Source organism: Benincasa hispida, chromosome 8 (assembly GCF_027475165.1).
Source record: "Benincasa hispida cultivar pf3 chromosome 8, pf3_genome.v1.1, whole genome shotgun sequence".
Lineage (NCBI taxonomy): Eukaryota > Viridiplantae > Streptophyta > Magnoliopsida > Cucurbitales > Cucurbitaceae > Benincasa > Benincasa hispida.
Window position 1 is genome coordinate 52,972,106 of NC_143485.1, and position 15,668 is coordinate 52,987,773.

Below are 15,668 nucleotides of genomic sequence, written 5' to 3' on the forward strand. Positions count from 1 at the left end.
AACCTCAAAAGATAGATCCATGTGTACCTACTGTGATCATCAACAAAGATAGCATAATATTTGTACCCATCTGTTGACAAGAGAGAAGTTAGAGTCCACAAATCAGTATGTATAAGTTCAAAGGTTACAGATGCTCTTGAGTTAGAGTTAAGGAACGTTAAAGAATGCAATTTTCCATAGCTACAAGAATCACAAAATTTGAGCTCTTCATTAGATAACATAGGGAGATTACAACCTTTGATAATAAACTCTAGTGTTTTTTACGAAGGATGGCCAAGCCTTCTATTCCATGTAACCTTAGACACCCTATGCTTCGAAGATATGCTTAGAGCAGACAGATATTTATTCTTGTGCACTAGTTGCGATGGTACTCCATTTCCTACTGACTTCTGCACCCTCTAACTGATATAGTCCATTTTTAAGCATTCCCTTCATAACTGTTTGTCCCGTACCCTTGTCCTTAACAAGACAATAATTCGTGTGAAATTCAATAAACACGTTATTGTCTTTTGTTAGCTTAGATATACTAACCAAATTTTTTTCTATGACAGGCATAGATAACATATCATTCAGTTTCAAATTACAGGCATCACTAGACAAACATGTAGTTCCAACATGAGAAATTTCTAGAGTATTACCATTAGCTACAATGACTGCTTCGGTACCTGAGTATTCAGTCGGATTGGCAAGATTGTTGAAGTTGAGGTAACATGATTGAAGGCACCACTGCCAGCATACCAATTTGCATCAGTCATGTTTTCTTGTCTTGTCAAAAAGGGGTTACTTCCATAAGCAGTGGCTAGGGCTGTTGGTTGAGGTTGTGTGTTTTTGGTCTGGTTGTTGGGGAAGGGTTGTCCTTTGTTTTGAGGAGAATTGGGAACAAAATCTCTATTATACCTGTTGAAGCAGTAGAACGTTATGTGTCCTACCTTCCCACAGACTTGACACACAGGTTTGTTGTTGTTTCTTCCCCTGCCTCAACCTCTGCCATGGCCACCACTACCTCCTTGTCCTCCCCCAGGAGACTGATTGCTACTATTGATCTTGTTATTTTGGTTGACATGTCTAGTGTTTGTCATATTCACTGATGCATTACTGATTTGGTTGAAGCCTACTGTCATCTTTTGGTTTGACTGATGTTCCAATCTCTTTTCATACAGGAGAAGTTCTGACTACATATCAAGCCACAATATGTCCGCTCTCCCTTGGATCGTAGCCACGATGGCATTGTACTCTTCATCAAGTCTTAGTAGTACCTATGAAACAAAAGCTCTTGATGGCACAGGACTACTAGCTTGCTCGAGATTGTCAGCATTCATTTTCATAGTTCGAAGGTACTCTTCCATTTTCAAATTACCTTTCCTAGTTGTTTGAAACACATGTCTCAAATAATCTTCTTCAGGCTTGGACTGAACACTAAAGAGTTGTTGAATGTTGGTCCAAAGATCCCTTGCACATTCACATCCCATCACTTGAATGGCAACCTTTGGTATCATGGAGTTATACAGCCAGTCAAGGAGGAGTTGATCTATAGCCATCCACGCTTCATATTGAGGATTTACCTCAAGTGTTATTGACGATCTGGAAGCACCACCGTCGGAGCTTCCTTCTGTGCTGCCCGAAGCAGCTCCTGCTCCAGTCGATCCAGTCGGTATGCTCTCACCGTTTGAGGTTGCAGAAACATTGGGGGACAAACCTTTTGTCCGGTCAGGTGTCCTTCGAGTCGATAACTCCGAAGGATTGGAAGCGCCAAGTTTTTTCATAGGAGAAAATTGCTGCGATCAAGTTTAATGGAGGTTATCTGATTGAGGAGTTGGTTCAAGGGTGGACCGCTGAAGTTGGTTTTGCCGAGGGTGGCTCCCAAGTTTCCTTGATTGACGTTGGTCATTATTAGCTCTGATACCAAGTTAGAATAAGAGGTTGAAGGATATGGCTGATTCACGCGGCAAGTCGAAGTGCTTGTTGTCGTTTGAAGAGGTATACGACTGGATAGTAAACGACGGTACTGGAGAGGTAGATGATAATGTCAAGAGGCGGACGGTAGCACTTAGACAAGGTAAAAGATAGCGTCAAGAGATAGACGATAGCGTTTGATGGAGGTACACGATGACGTTTGAAGGAGGTAGACGATAGCTTAAAGAGATAGACAATATCGTGTAGACAATAGCATCAGGAGGTTAGATGATAGATGATATCGTGTAGACGATAGCATGAGGTAGACGATTGATGATATCGTGTAGACGATAGCATCAGGAGGTAAACGATATCATATAGACGATAGCGTCAGGAGGTAGACAATATCGACGATAGTGTCGAGAGGTAGACGATAGTATCAGAAAAGGTAAACAATAGTTTCAATCAGGCAGACGATAACTCAGATAGTACACGACAGTGGCAAGCCAACTTTTCCTTTATAATTTCTTGTGTATTGAAATGTACATAGGTGATGTATTTATACAATATGGAATCCCTAATTTGGGAATGCAAAAATAACTCAACAAAACAAATGGTTAGACACTTTGTTGTAACCAATCTATTCCTAGCCCTATTCTTTTGGTAGAGAGGCAAAACTGTATTTTATATGTTAGCATCCTTAACATAGAGAAAGTGGTTTTAGAGCTGTTTACAAGGTAATTCAGATGGAAATGAATTGTTATTAATTTTGAAGAGGATGCATTGGATTATACCTAATCATTATTCGTATTAATTTTATATTGGTGTATTCCATGGAATTGTCCAATAAAACTATGACATGTGACCATTTTTTAAAAAAAAATGAATTGTTTGTTATTTTTTCTTTGTGTCTAGAAAAGATGATACATATAGGTTGGGTGTAGCTTACGTTTTATCTAATCATTATCCTTAGTTTTATATCTTTTTTTTCTTTTTCCCTCTCATTTGGTTTGGGATTCCATTAATAGGGACTTCCAAACGGACAAATCATAGCGGTGAAACGGCTGTCTCAAGCTATAAGGCAGGGAAATGTTAAGTTCAAGAACGAACTCGTTTTGGTATCTAAGCTTCGCCATCGGAATTTAATTAAGCCTTTAGGTTTCTACTTCAAAGAAAATGAAAAACTTCACATTTATGAGTTTTTTTCACAATGGAAGTCTTCATAATTTTATTTTCAGTAATATTATTGTGTCTATTTTACTCTATATTGTGTTTGTCTTTTCTTTTCTTTTCTTTTGTTTCTTTTTCCAATTTTCTATCTTTATTAACATTTTCATAAACTGTATTAACAATATGTAGATCCTCTTAAATATTAAACTTTGGATTGGGCAAAACGCTACAAGATTATACAAGGCATTATTCGAGGATTTATTTTTCTTCATGAATACTCTCAAATCAAAATCACTAGTTGAGATTTGAAAGTTTCTAACATTTTATTAGATGTAGAAATAAATGCTAAAATAGCAGATGTTGGTATTGCAAGATTATTCACATCTGAACAAACACAATGTGATACAAGTACAGTTATGGTACTTAGTAAGTTCTAGATCTACTATATAAGTTAATTAAATATTTTCTAATTTTGATATAATTAAGTCTTCCTACAACTAATTCTTGATTATTTGCCAAAATTAAGTGGATACATGGCTCCAAAATATGTAAAGCATGGCCATCTCTCATCAAAGTTAGACGTCTTTAACTTTGTTGTTCTAGTTTTAGAGATCGTGACTAGGCGAAAGTGTAAGGTTGAAAGATTTAACGTAGCGGAAAGCACAGAATCATTACTCGTTATTTGATTTAGGTATTGTTCGAATCGAGAATCGATGTCATTAATTCAACTCCAATTCGAAACAAAATAAAATTTATAATATCAAACTCTCCTATCACTACTAAAATATAGCAAGAGTGGTAAGTCTGAGTCGATCTGCAGAGAAACGATTGGTTTCGTTAAGTTAATTTTCTAACTAGAGCGATAAATGGGGGGTTTTGATGTGGAAGAAATAAATGCGTGAAATTGAAATAAAGTGCAATTGACATATGAAACGGTAATGGATTCATCTAATTCTTGGATCAAGTAGTCATTCAATGTAATTTAAATCATTGTTTTTAGCCAACATATCATATATTCAAATTATGCATGCATAGCTACCCAATCAATGCGAATTAACTAATCTCTATAAGCCTTAAAATCAATTAATCTGAATCAAGCGAGCGTCCTAATTCGTAATTAAAGCTTGAAAGTTGTCCCATAACTACATGCTCCTAGATACAATTGGGTCCTCAACGGCCATATAGAACTAGAAAAGCATGCATTAAGATTCAGGATTCAACTATGTTGATTAAGTGTCAAGACAATCATGTTCAAATAATCAATTTATTCTTTAAATCTAGATTAAACGTGCAAGGCAACGATTCATGGACAGACTAAAACCTTAGCATGCTTATCTAATATGTGCTACAAGGGTAAATTCAAAGCATGGACGATTACAAGAATACGTGTGAGCTTGAATTTAACTAGTGAAGACATGCGATCATGATAGGGGCGTCAATCCAATATATAAAAGCAAGTCTAAATTAAACAAGATTCAAGAAAAACATAATTCTAAATTAAAGCACAAAGATTGAATAGAAAACTCTTCACAATACAAAGAACGTTCGATCCAAGAACTAAACGAAAGATTACCTCAGCGATTCATAGACAAACCGACAGGATGCGTTCCAGTACACGTTCATAGTCCGAAAATAAAATAAATATAACCTAATGATAATGAAAAAATAAAGGAAAAGGAGAAATTCAAGGCCTCTTCTCGACTTCCATGGAAGAACAATAAGGTTTTCAGCCTTTTCAGCATATTATGACCAAGGGTCGAGGAGATGTATAAATAGGAATCATCGTAAGCGTTGAAACACTGATGCGGCAAGAGGGAAGCGTCAGCGTTGAAGTCCAATTCTTGGTTGCACATGCGCCTAGCTCCATGTCCGTCATTTGTCGCAACGTTGCAACACTCTAAAGAAGCGTTGCAATGCTGATGCTTCTGCCTTCAAGCATTGGAGTGAAGCGTAATGATGTGTTGGGACGCTGGCAGTGATTCAACTTCAGAGCATCGCGATGCTTGGAGTGGTGTTGCAACGCTGCATCCACTGCCAGATACTCACTACTCAATGCTCGACAGCTCGATACTCGATCCTCGTTCACTCGATAGCATTTTCTTGATTACTTAACAGCCTTTTACTCGATGGTACTCGGTGGAACTTGATGGCATTTTGGTCTTTTCAATTCCTTTGAAGCCCGGATGTTCAAATTAACTCCAAATTGCTTCAAATTAATCTCGTTCTTCACTAAATGATTAATTCTACCTCTTGGTTGCTCGATACCTACAAAATAGGGGAATAAACACATAAAATCCACTAACGAGCCCAAATTAAGCTAGGAATAATAGCTTTTTTTAGAGCTAACAGGTATTCTAAAATGCCCATACATTGGAAAATTCAAATACATTACAGAGACCAAAAACAAAAACCAACCTAGGTTAAGCATGCATAAATTAATTCTACAGAGAAATGGAAAGGAAACCTTACCTTTGTAGAACCGAATTGAAAAACACCAATACTCCTTTGGATCGAAATCAACACCACCAAGAAGCTACCTCCCTATTCTTTGAGAAACTTGAGGTATGATTTTGTGGAAACCAAAAATAATTAGGAAAAGGAGAAGAATTTTTTAGAGAAAAAACTATAGAACCCTTCTGTGTTTTCAATAATGCAAATTCACCTGCAAAACGAGTTTTGCAAATCTCTTAACCAATAGGAGAGAGATGCAAGGAACGTGGGATAGCCCACATCTCGAATAACTCTTCTACGTGAGAGTTATCTATTTAATTATTTTAATTAATTTAATTAATTAATTAATTAATTAATAGTTAATTTAATCTAATTTAATTAATGGTTTATCTAAATCATATTAAATGAAACATCTTTCACATAACCTATAGTTTTAATTCAAGTAATTTAATTAAATCAGATTTAATTAAATTAATTAAATTAAATAATTATTTAATTCTCCAATTAAATAATTACCAAATTAAATATCAAATATTTAATTTTTCTACATTTGACTCATATTCAATTGTATTTCTCTCATAACATATAGTTTTAATATACATCTAATACACATTAATTTTAACCTATAGACTTAATATGAATCCAATTCATATTAAAATAATATTTAGACTCCTTCAAATATATAATTCTCCTATAAGTTAATTTTGAATCATATCCAAAATTAAAATTATAAAATATAAAGTTTAATTAAAATATAAAAATTATATTGTATTGTATCATTATACATTATATTATTTCCCTAGGTGAATTTGAACATTTCAAAATCAATTCAAGACATAGTTATCTCAACTCCCTTTACGAGCTAAGAAGCTACAGATCAGAAGCTCCAACGATATGAGATTAATTGGCTAACTCATTAACCAAATTAATCAATATTCGTTAACTGTGGGTACATTCCACTAAATACCCATAGTTGCACTCTTCTCACTGCAAATATATTTTTGTGTCCACAGATATAGACCAATAACAGCAAGTTAGTCCTTCACGATTGTTCAAAATACCAGCTGGGTCAAATTATAGGTTTATCCCTGGGTTACCTCTGTATCCTTAAGTACCAGTGCTTCTCTAGTGAACAAATTGTTTATGGTTCAACCACTAAACAAAAATCCTTCTTGGACCAGTGAAAGGATAGTGTCCTTTGTTCAATTCTCGAAGACACCACTTAAAAGAATACTCATCTACTTACCCAAAAATCAGGAAGAAGTGAATACCATCTTGTATAATTATGTTCTCAGCTCCCAACTCGGTCTTGTCCACGAAATGGTACGCATATTGAGTCGGTGAACTAGCCAATTTCACCATACAAATCAAAGGAAAATCCCATGTGAACAGAAGTACATAATACACTCAAAATTAAGACTAAATTGCCTAGGTCATCCTATTGACATAGAAACATAACTAGTCAAAGGTGTTACATCTAGTGGCTACTATTGCACAGTCCGATATTATGCAAACTCATTGCATAGGATACCCGCACTCGCATGTCACCTACACAAACGTGTTGATCATTATTTTCATATTAAATACAAAGTTCGTATCCATAGTGTCACTAGGATAAGGTATACAACCTTATCCTATACTATAGACCCTTTAGGCTATATCTTGAACATTGATTCCTGTATGTCTGGTAGGACATCGAATTCATCGTCGTCCATGAACTCGTGCTTACGCAAGTGATATTTATATGCACTGAACCAACTACTTATACTAACTAGTAGTACAAGCGACAAGTTTGGGGTTGAACCACAAAGAGCCGATTTGGATTCCTCGAGAATTGACACTTGTAAGAAGTAACCAAGGGGGAATTTGCGAAAATTTTGAAGTAAATTGCAAGAAAACGAAAAGTGCTCGATGTGAAAGAATGCGAAAATAATCAATTGAACAAAATACTTAGCTTGGATAATTCTAGCTTAATTCATTCCTTTTCAGTTCTATCACATATTAATCAAAAGATACGTAAGAATATTTGAATTAAAACTTAGTCCACTCTATTAGAATCCTAATCGATGGTCCATAAAACCAAGTTAATTAAAGGAAAAGCAAGAGTTCTCAACCAATCAATCAATTAACAGGTATTAAGATCTAAGGAAAAGTTAAGCCAAATAATTGATTTCCATCATCTAACCAATTATTTGAGCGAGATTTATCTAAGTTAGAAAGTAAATGCTTGCTAAATGGAATCCCAATTTAACACAACAAACTAACTTAATCCTTTCTTCTAGGTGACAACTACCTAACAATTACAAATTAGGGTCAATCAAAGCAGTCAATTATACATGCATAACTAATTTGTCAGATTATCCCATACAAGACAATTAAAGAATATGCTAAAGATAAATTCTAATAAATTCATAACAGACTCATAGAATTACATAACAAGTCTCATGAATTGAATTGGAAAGAAATTAAACTAACAAACCTAAGCTAAGTTCTTACCCTTTAGCCACGAAACATGTTCAAAATCGATACAAAGCTCAAAGTGGAAGGAATTATTATAGAATCTAGTGAAAAAGGGGCATAAATGCTGGGTTGCATGTCCTAAAACTCGCAGTTTATAATGTTAAACATATTCTATTATCAATAAAGATGTTATTGATGTTTATTCAATAAAACTATTATTGAATATGTGAATTGCACTTGTAAAGTCTAAATCCAATAAACTAAAAGATCCATGGCTATTATATGAACACATAAACTTTATGTGGAGACATAAGAGTGGATCAAGTTCAATAAATAGCCAAAACGGTCTATAGTATACAAATAAGGTTGGGTACCTTATTCTAGTAACACTATCGAATGCGGCCCACTCTATAGTTGTTACAATTTGTTGTAAAGTGTTACAAACGAAGTGATTCTGATTCGTTCATATATTGACATGAGAAGTGGGGGCGTCCTATGCAATGAGTTTGCATAAGATCGAACCAAGAATTAAGTAACTCTTACTTTATAACGTTGTTTACTGTTTAAGACTGACTATTTCAAAGCGATGACCTAGGTAACTTAACCTTAATACTAAGCTAACTATGAACTCCTGTTTATTCGGGATTATCCTTAGATTTGCATGGGTGAGGATTGCCTTAACAGCGCCGGCTCAATAAGCCTCCTATTTCAAGGGTAAGACCGGGTAGATAGTTGGGGACATAAGGTGTAAAATAGAATCCACTCCTACCCGCTTTTAGGGATAGTAGAGAGGTTGTTCCTTTAAGTGCTGACTATGGGTCTTGAACAAGGGGCCCTACCCTCTCATTGGCCCAAGAGAGACTCGGTTTAGTGATTTGATCACAAACGAATTGTTCATTAGAGGATCAATGGGACTTAAGGAACAAGATGTAATCTTGGGGGTAAACCAACTTTTGACCCAACCGTTATTACGAAGAACTTGTGAATGGTTGACTTACTAATCATGGTTATATCAAGTGGATATAATATATCTGTAGTGGGGGAAGTGCAACTACTGGGCTTTGAGTGACCTGAGTTAACGAATGGTGGTTAATTAGGTTAAAGAGTTTAGTCGGTTAATCGTGGAGCGTTGGAGCCCATGATCTGTAGGTCTATGAGGTCCCCCTACTAGCTCATATCGAACTAAATCTTAGAACGGTTTGAAAAACAAATATGAAGTGTTCAAATTTGATTTTTGGAGTAAAGCATCAAATTCGATTTAAGAGAGAGAAAACAAGAGATATTTAAATAAGATTTAAATATCAAGATTATGAATAGAGATTCATATAAATTGGGATTAGTGTTGAATTTAATACTAAATTAAATTAATTAAATTGTTTAATTAATTATTTAATATTAATTTAATTTTAAAATTGATTATCATAATTAATTTTTTAAATTAAATGTATTTGGTCAAAATTAAAAGTCAAATTGTTGACTAGGTCACAAATGCAATGGAAGTCAAGTTGATGACTTTTGATTTTTGAAAGTCAAAAAGTCAAATTTGTTGACTTTGAACTTTGAGAGTCAAACTTTGACCAAGTTAGTGGAAAGATCCAACACTTGTGAGTGGGAAATGCCAACTTTTGCATGGCTAAGTGTTGTCTTCATTTGAAGACACTTGTCCCACTAAATCTCACTTTGAGTTAGTAGATTTTTTAGTGTCAAATTCTCATCAAACTCAAAGTTGCATGTTTGCATGTAATGGGCTTTAAAAGAGAGTGTTTATTGCTTTTGAAGAACTATTAGCCTTAGTGGAATTAGATGAGATTATGTGATAATCTCATTGTAATTTTCTCTCAAAGTTTTAGCTTTTTCCTCTCCAAATTAGTCATTCACTGGATCCGACCATCCCATTCTAAGGCTGGAGAATAGTTAGAAGACTCTCGTGGTAGTCTACGAACCATTCGTGAGGAGATTGAAGTTGATTTAGAGAAGATTAAAAGACTACAATGGTTGTATTATTTTCCCCCTTTGTTCTTATTTTATTGCATGAATGCTTATCTTTGTAATTAATATAATTAGAGTATTTTAGATTCGTTTTTCTTCCGTTGTTCATATGATCCTTTTATAAAACTGTCACAGCGTCGCAATGCTAGGAAGAGCGTTGCAACACTACGGCGCAAATTGGCCAAGCGTCAGGCGAGCATCACAGTGCTGCCTTGACACTGTGTTGCATGCGCGCTGAGATTGAATGTCCGTAAAACTACATAGCGTTGCAACGCTCTGGAAGAGTGTTGAAATGCTGCCTATTCTATCCTAAAACATTAGAGGTGCAGTGTTGACAAGCGGTGCGACGGTGGCGTTGGGCATCTCCGGAGCGTTGTAACGCTTGGGGCAGTGTGCCCTACATCTGAGTATTCTGTCCAATAGCATTGAGCTAGCATTGGACTTAGGTTTAATAAGAGTGTTGCAACGCTCAATAGGGCAGCAACCTTCTTTCCTTCTTCATTTGATCATTTTAGCTCCTAATTTCATCATTTTAACACCTTTTTGTCCCGAACGTCGCACTCGACCACATGTACACTCGAGTCCTACAAAATAATCAATTTAACCAAATTAAGGCTAAACAACCCCGAGTTAAGTAGAAGAAGATAGCACATTTTCAGTGCTATCAATGTTTCCACATATAGTTCAAGACTTATAAGACAGCCTAGAATGTTAGTTTATTGGATTTAGAGTTATTCAAAGAAAACAAATACAACACACTCACTGAAATAACATCAATAACTCTTTATTGATGACGGTCAATCATTTACATTTACTATCTAAGAGTTTTAGGGCACAAAACCCAACAAACTCCCACTTAAACTACAAGTCAGTGGGATGTACATAATCTCAAAATCAAAACGGGAATGATAAATAAATACAATAAACTAAGACATCCATATACCCATTACACATCTCCCACTTACCCTAGATTATACAATTTGCAAGTCTCGCAGACCTAAACTCTCTAGATGACTCTCGAACAATTTAGTCGAGAGAGCCTTCGTAAATAGATCAGCATTGTTGTGCTTGAAAGCAATCTTTGTGACGACCACATCTCCTCGTTCCACAATCTTTCGTATCATATGATACTTCCTCTCAATATGTTTTCTTCATTTGTGGTTGCAAGGATCTTTAGAGTTGGCTACTGATGAAACACGAGACATACGCAGCGGAATTAGGATCTAATTACACTCTAATTGTTTTTAATTAAAAGGAAACTAGCATGAAAAACAAGGGGAAAACAGTAAATTAAAAGGATAGGATACAATGTTTGTAGCTCCTGAAAACCGCTTTTCCTCGCTGAATCTCAACCCGAACTCTTTCGAACCACCACTAAAGTTGACCTACTATCCCCTGGACTCATAACCGGATTGTGGGACTCGATGGTTGATGAAAACGAGAGAGAGAAAGAGATGGAAAAGAAGATAGAATTTGGGTAGGGTTTGGGTTTTTTTTTTCAGCCCAATTTTAGAAAAAAATTTGGCAAAATTGGCAAAACTTTTTCAATCAAATTGAAATACCTAATTTATAGAAAAAAGTCATATAACAATTGCATGAACCAAATCCATAAAAACCCAACACCTATAATCCATTATCTTAGTGGGCTTAATGTCTTCACTATAAGCCAACACCTAGCTCACTATTTTGTTAGTAGAATTATCCAACAAAAGTTTGGATTTTCCCACGAACTTTAGTCAAAGTGCAAAATAGTCCTTTTGTCAAAGTCAAACTTTGACAAAAAAGTCAACATTTTGACTTTTTATGATTTTTTCCATGTTGACTAATTTTGACCTCCTGAGCATGAATCCACATTCATTTTCTTGAAATTCAAATCACATTTGAATATAAGGTCGGTCAAAGTTTTACTTTTCAAAGTCAAAAAGTCAACTCTTTGACTTTTTACATCTTTGACCATTTCCATTATTTCCGAGCTTTCGAATGAACGTATTCATATTCTTGATATTTAAATCACATTTAAATATTAAATCTGTATCTCTAAACTTAAAAACCCGACCACTATATCACATATACTTGTTGGTTTCTCTCTCTTCACCTAATTTGAGCAATTCGAATTATTCTATCATACTGTTCTAAGTTTATTCCATATGAGCTAGTAGGGGAACCTAATGGACCTACAGATCATGGGCTCCAACAATCCGAGATTAACCAATAAAACTCTTTGACCAAATTAATCAACATTTGTTAACTAACGGGTCATTCCACTAAAGTCCCGTAGTTGCACTCCCCTTACTGTAGATATATTTCTGTCCATCTGATATGACCATAATCAGTAAGCTAATCCTTCACAGATTGTTCGTAATCTCGATTGGGTCATAAAAACAGTTTTACCCCTAAGACTACATCTTGTTCCTTAAGTTCCACTAATCCTCTAATGAACAATTGGTTTAAGGTCCAACCTATAAACCAAACCCCTCTTGGGCAAAGGAGAGGGTGGGGCCCCTTGTTCAAGACTTGGATTCAGTACTAAAGGGAACAACCTATCTACTATCCCTATAACGGGTAAGAGTGAATTCCGTCTTGCACCCTATATTCCCAATTATCCACCCGTTCTTACCCCTGAAATGGGAAACTTATTGGGCCAGCGATGATGAGCTGCCCTCACCCATGCAGATCTAAGGATAATTCTGAGTGAACAGGAGTTCATAGTTAGCTCAGGATTAAGATTAAGTTACCTAGGTCATCAATTAACGAAATAGTCAGTTTTATACATAAAACAGCATTTAGAACGTAAAAAGTGACTATTTCATGGTTCAGTCTTATGCAAACTCATTGCATAGGATGCCCTCACTCACATATCTCTATATGAACGATTCAGGATCGCATTGTTTGTACTAACTACAATGTGGGCCGCATCCATAGTGTCCCCAGAATAAGGTGCCCAACCTTATTCATATACTATAGACCATTTTGGCTATATATTTGAACTTAATCCACATTTATGTCACTACATAAATTTCAAACTACATTAAATAGCCCCAAGACCTTAGTTTATTGGATTCAAGATTACAATTTCAATAACAACTTTATCGAAAAACAAAACAGAATACGTTTATTAATTTACATACTACGAGTTTTAGGACATAAAATCCAATAAACTCCCACTTGAACTAAAACTCCTAGTGGAGTATCACAATGTTGAATTTAAGGGAGAAACATATGAGTACAATAAACATATGAATACAATAAACTAGGGCATATACCCAAAAGTTCTCCCACTTGTCCTAGTTTACAAACTTCGTAGACCTAGACTCTATAGGTGACCTTTAAACACTTTAGCCGTGGGGCCTTTGTAAAAGAATCAGCAATGTTTTGCTCAGAAGATATCTGGGTCATCACAACGTCTCCACGATGTACGATCTCCCGGATCAGATGGTATTTGCGTTCAATATGCTTGTCGGCTTGTGGCTTCTTGGTTCTCTTGAATTTGAAACTGCACCACTATTATCACAATATAGGGTGATAGGCAGATGCATATTTGGAACGACTTCCAAATCTATCAAAAATTTCCTCAACCATACTGCTTCCTTTGCTGCTTCACAAGCAGCTGCGTATTCAGCTTCCATTGTGGAGTCCGCAATACAGGTTTGTTTTAAGCTTCTCCACACTATTGCTCCTCCGTTAAGAGTGAACACTGATCCAGATGTAGACTTTCTATAATCTTTATCAGTTTGAAAATCAGAGTCAGTGTATCTAGTAGGGATCAAATCCTTAGTACCATACACGAGCATGTAGTTTCTCATTCTCTTAAGATACTTGAGGATATTTTTAACGGCAGTCCAATAATCATATCCAGGATTGGACTGATACCTACTGACTATCCTTATTGCATAGCATATGTCAGGTCTAGTACATAACATTGCATACATCAGGCTCTTTACTATGGAGGCATAGGGAATGCGTCTCATATCCTTAACCTCTTGAGGTGTCTTAGGACATTGATCCTTTGACAAATGAATTCCATATCTGTAAGGTAACAGACCTCTTTTGGAATTCTGCATCTTATACCTAGACAACATTTTGTCTATATAAGTTGCTTGAGACATGGCTAGTGTTTTGTTCTTGCGGTTCCGAATAATCTGAATCTCGAGAACATACTGCGCATTTCCTAAATCTTTCATTTAGAACTGCATTACTAGCCATTTCTTAATGTCAGTTAGGTAACCTACTTCATTCCCAATGAGTAGAATATCGTCAACATATAAAACTAAGAATGCTATAGTAGAATTGACAATCTTCTTGTAAACACAAGGCTCGTCAACATTATGTTCAAAGCCATAAGATTTGATCGCAGTATCAAATATTGTATTCCAAGATCTAGAAGCTTGTTTCAACCCATAAATGGATTTTTGAAGTTTACAGACCTTTTGTTCTCGACCCTGTGTAATAAACCCCTCTGGTTGAGCCATATAGATACTCTCCTCAAGATCGTCGTTTAGAAAGGCTATCTTGACATCCATCTGCCAAACTTCATAGTCATAAAAGGTGGCAATGGATAATAGTATTCTAATCGACTTAAGCATGGCAACGGGAGAGAAAGATTCTTCATAGTCCACTCCCTCTCTCTGGGTATAACCCTTTGCCACAAGTTGAGCCTTAAAAGTCTGCACTTTACCGGCTTGGTCTCGTTTTCTCTTGTAGATCCACTTACAACAAATTGGTTTTACATTATTTGGTTGATTTACAAGTTTCTAGATAGAATTCAAGTACATAGACTCCATTTCGAGGTCCATGGCTTTGACCCACTGATCACGGTCCACATCTTTCATCGCCTGTTTATAGGTCGATGGATCCTTTATGTCGTCATCAGGTATGACGACTTGTGTTTCTATTAAACCCAAGTAACGGTCAGGCTGATGAACAACCCTCCTACTACGTCGAGGCATTCTCAACTCTTGAGAAGGATGTGACTGACCAAATATACTAGTTTTATCTACTACTTTAGTAGATGAACTAGCTCTATATGTAGCGTCTTTGGAAATTTCATTCAATACTAGTCTACTGCAAGATTGATGACTTCTTATGTGGTCTTCCTCTAAGAATGTGGCATTTGTCGATACAAATACCTTATTCTCTTGAGGTTCGTAAAATATACCACCTTTTGTTTCTTTTGGATAACCTACAAATCAGCACAATTTTGAACGACGTTCTAATTTTTTAGGATTTTGCACCAACACGTGTGTCGGGCATCCCCAAATCTTACAATGATGTAAACTGCCTTTACGCTCTTTCCATAGCTCATAAGGTGTTTCTTAAACACTTTTAGAGGCAACGTTATTCAAAATATAGACAGCGGTCTTTAATGCATGTCCCCAAAAGGAATCAGGTAACTCAGCAAAGCTCATCATTGAGCAAAACATGTCCAACAAGATTATGTTTCTTCTTTTAAATACACCATTCTGTTATGGCATATTAGGTGCAGAGAGTTGTAACTTGATTCCGTGTTCTATCATATAGTCCTGGAATCTTAAGTCCATGTACTCCCCACCTCGATCTAATCATAGTGTCTTGATTGTTTTACCTAACTGGTTCTCAATTTCAGCCTTATATTCTTTTAACTTTTCAAAAGAACCAGACTTGTGATGCATTAGGTAAATATGACCATACCTTGAATAATCATCAATAAAACTGATGAAATATTCATA

The 15,668-nt window shown here is 35.8% G+C and overlaps 1 pseudogene; it reads left to right on the top strand.

The window, feature by feature from the left end:
- LOC150034669 (cysteine-rich receptor-like protein kinase 29) overlaps positions 1-15,668 on the top strand; it is a 69,715-nt pseudogene that overhangs the window by 31,039 nt on the left and 23,008 nt on the right.